This window comes from Piliocolobus tephrosceles, chromosome 7 (genome assembly GCF_002776525.5).
Source record: "Piliocolobus tephrosceles isolate RC106 chromosome 7, ASM277652v3, whole genome shotgun sequence".
Classification (NCBI taxonomy): Eukaryota; Metazoa; Chordata; class Mammalia; order Primates; family Cercopithecidae; genus Piliocolobus; species Piliocolobus tephrosceles.
Window position 1 is genome coordinate 126,791,277 of NC_045440.1, and position 4,597 is coordinate 126,795,873.

The window sequence follows — 4,597 nt, forward strand, 5'->3', positions numbered from 1 at the left end:
AAGTGTTAGGCAGTGTTAGGAAACTAGATTTCTGCAAGTATCTAAAATTGTGTGGTTGTGATTAAAACCTGTTTCTGTAGACTTTGATCTATAAAAATCTGATTTTTTATTGAGGTGACTGAGTTCCCTATCACAAGGTAACGACCAGCTCCTCCAGGCAGCCATCCTTCTTTCCTGTAATTCTTCCATGCTTCTATCTATCCACGGTGGCATTTAGCACTCTGTGGACTGTTGGAGGTTAGAGGTGGTATCTTTTTCAATCTTGTCAACTCAGCCCCCAGTCAGGGATTAGCTCAGACCACTACAATAAATGTGTTTGATTTATGGAGATCCAAATCCTGTTGAATGGATGGGTGAATGGGTAAATAAAAGGAGCTGGGAAAGGTGGCTCATGCCTGTAATGCCAGCACTTTTTGGGTGGCTGAGGTGGGCGAATCACCTGAGATAGGGAGTTCGAGACCAGTGTAACCAACATGGAGAAACCTTGTCTCTACTAAAAATACAAAATTAGCCAGGTGTGGTGGCGCATGCCTGTAATCCCAGCTTCTTGGGAGGCTTAGGCAGATAATCGCTTGAACCCGGGAGGTGGAGGTTGTGGTGAGCTGAGATCGCACCATTGCACTCCAGCCTAGGAAACAAGAGCGAAACTATGTCTCAAAAAAAGAGAGAGCGAGAACCAGGAAATGGCAAAAGGAGCAGAGGAGCACTTCTCAGTTCTAAATCAGATGTTCATGTCCTATCTACAAGTAGGGGAGGGAAAGAACCAACATTTATTGAGCATCTATAATGAGGTCATGCTATGGGCACCCTATTATTTTTATTTATTCTCATAATCTCTCTGAGTTTAGATGTTATTATTCCCATTTTTACAGATAAGGAAATATTAATAGGATCTGAGCAGTAACTTGTCCAAAGTCCCAGGTAGTGAGTAGATCAGTTCAAAGTCAACTTTATTTGACATGTTGTTAAATATCCCCTGAAAACAAAATGGCAGAGCTTCATGAAGACGTGGAGAACCATGTCTGTCACTGGCTGGTTCTGCCTGCCCCATATTCTAGCGCCTTAGGTACTCTCATTTCTTCTGTGTGTCTAGGCAGAGTGACTTTCTCTGCCTTGTTTGTACACGTCCCAAACACGGCCTCTTCAGCTTGGGCTTACCATAGAGCTACATTAATTAAAACAATGTGGTACTGGCATAAGGATAGAAATATCAACCAATGGAAAAGAACTAAGAGTTCAGAGGTAAACCTTCACACATTTATAGCCAATTGGTTTTTGACAACGGTCCCAAGTCCATTCAATGGGGGAAAGAATAATTGCTTCAACAGATGATGCTGGGACGACTGGATTACCACATGCGAAAGAATGAAGTTGGACCCCTGCCTCACACCATATTAAGAAATTAACTCAAAATGGATTAATGACCTAAATATAAGAGCTAAAATCATAAAACCCTTAGAAGAAAATTATTCATGACCTTGAATTTGGTAATAGACTCTTTTTTAAAAAATTTTTTATTTTTTTCTGATACAGAGTCTCGGTTTATCACCCAGGCTGGAGTGCAGTGGTGATCTCAGCTCACTGCAACCTCTACCTCCTGGGTTCAAGTGTTTCTCCTGCCTTAGCCTACTGAGTATCTGGGATTACAGGAGTGTGCCATCACACCCAGCTAATTTTTTTATATTTGTAGAGATGGGGTTTTGCCATGTTGGCCAGGCTGGTCTTGAACTCCTGACCTCAGGTGATCCACCTGCCTTGGCCTCCCAAAGCGTTGGGACTATAGGTGTGAGCCACCGTGCCCAGCCTGGTAATAGATTCTTAGATAGGACACCAAAAGCACAAGCAACTACAACAAAAATAGATAAACTGGGCTCCAGAAAACTTAAAACTTTTTGTGTATCAAAGGACATTATCAAGAAAGTGAAAATACAGCCTACAGAATGGGAAAAATAGTTAATTCTCATTATTCAGTTATTACATTCTATAAAGTCACACTGAATTAGCAAATCCTGAATACACGCTCCGAGGGTTAGGGTCCTGTGAGCCTCTGGTCACAATATATTTATCAAACAATCAAAACATCACCATGTTTTGTATTTTTCTGTTTAAAGACACCTTTTATTTTTTTTTTGAGACAGAGTCTCGCTCTGTTGCCCAAGCTGGAGTGCAGTGGCTCGATCTTGGCTCACTGAAAGCTCTGCCTCCTGGTTTCTTGCCATTCTCCTGCCTCAGCCTCCCCAGTAGCTGGGACTACAGGTGCCCACCACCACGCCCAGCTAATTTTTTTGTAACTTTTTAGTAGAGACGGGGTTTCACCGTGTTAGCCAGGATGGTCTTGATCTCCTGACCTTGTGATCCACCTGCCTCGGCCTCCCAAAGTGCTGGGATTACAGGCATAAGCCACCGCGCCCAGCCTAAAGACACCTTATTTAATACTGTTGATTCATTAACACTGAACTCATGACCAACAGCACTGTAACTCATGCCTGAATGAAGCTTATCTAACACATATTTTCTCCATAGGGCACATGACAGCCTTCTGATATTTAGAAACACTGACAGCACTTCAGCACTACACTTGGGACCATTTTAAACTGCAGAAAGCAGAAAAATATGGAAAACACAGCAATAAATAGACTACAAAAAGGATGCTTTTTCATTCCTATGTACACACACACACACTCAGGTCTCTACAGTATGAGACCTGAAACAAGGCAAAGCATCTCTTTGGTTGACCTTTGCTGGGAACATGTGCACTGAGCAACACAATTTTTTTTTTTTTCCATTCTGTATATGTGCAGGAATGACCAAGAAAGTACTATGAGTACTAATTTGGGGGTTACAAATACATTTTAATGTGTAGGCAAATTTGCATATACAGAATCCATAATGCAGATCAACTTATTTGCAAATCGTAATACAGACAGTCCCCAAATGATGATGAACCTAAGATGGATTTACTAACACATAATCCCATGGTAACCTAACCCCATGGTAAACTGAGGAACACGTGGATTTATAATTTATGATTGTGGCTGGGTGCAGTGGCTCATGCTTGTAATCCCAGCACTTTGGGAGGCCAAGGTGGATTACCTGAGGTCAGGAGTTTGAGACCAGTCTGGCCAACATGGTGAAACCCCGTCACTACTGAAAATATAAAAATTAGCTGGGCATGGTGGCAGGCACCTGTAATCCCAGATACTTGGGAGGCTGAGGCATGAGAATCGCTTGAAACCAGGAGGCAGAGGTTGCACTCCAGCCTGGCTGACAGAGTGAGACTCCGTCTCAAAAAATAATAATAATTTATGACAGTTCAAGTTTATGGTGAGTTCATCAGGGTATTAAGTGCATTTTCAACTTACAAAAATTTTAACTTACAATGGGTTTATCAGGACGAACTCCATTCTAAGTCAAGAAGCATCTGTATCTGATAAAGCTGTAACATCCAGAACATATAAAGAACTAAAACTGAACGACAAAAAGGCAACCCAATTAAAAACTGGGCAAAGGATTGAACAGACTTTCAATATATTCAAAGGAAGATATATAAATAATTATGTGAAAAGATGTGGTTTTGATTTGCATTTTCCTAATGACATTATCACTCATCATTAGGGAAATGCAAATCAAAACTACAGTGAGACACTACTTCATACTTACTAGGATGGCTATAATTTTTATTTTTTTATTTTTAGAAATGGGGTCTCACTATATTGCTCTCACTGGCCTCAAACACCTAGGCTCAAGTGATCCTCCCACCTCAGCCTCCCTGGTAGCTGGGACTACAGACACAGACCATCACACTGGGCTTATAATGACTTTTTAAAACTGAAAATGAAAGGTGTTGGCAAAAATGTGGAGAAACTGGAATGCTTGTATATTGCTAGTGGAATGTAAAATGGTACAGACGCTTCAGAGAACATTCTGGCACTGTGGAAGAGTTTGGTGGTTCCTCAACAAATTAAACACAGAATACCACATGATTCAGGAATACTACTCCTTGATATACTCAAAAGAACTGAAAACGGGTACTCAGATCCTTGTATGCCAATGTTCACTGCAGCATTATTCACAATTGCCAAAAGGTGGGAAAAAAACAAGTTTCCATCAACAGATACATGTATAAACAAAATGTGTGTGGGGGGAAGTGCACATGTGTATAGACACACACACACACACACACACACACATAATAAAACATAATTCAGCCATGAAAAGAAACAAAGTCTTGATATATGCTACAACATGGATGAACCTTGAAAACACTGTAAGTGAAATAAGCCAGACAAAAAAGGGCAAATATTGTAGGATTCTACTTCTTTGAAATATCAAGAGTACACAAATTCATAGAGACAAAAAGTAGATCAGAGGTTACCAGGGGCTGGGAGGAATGGGGAGTTATTGCTTAATGGTTCCGAGTTTCTGTTTGGAGTGATGAAAAACTTTTGGAAATAGTGGTGAAGGTGGTACAGCATTGTGAATATAATTAATGCCATTGAATTTATACTTAAAAACTGGTATAATGGCAAATAGTATGTGATATATGCTTTACCACAATGTTTTAAAAATTGACTTCGTTAATAAAATGAAAAAAAGG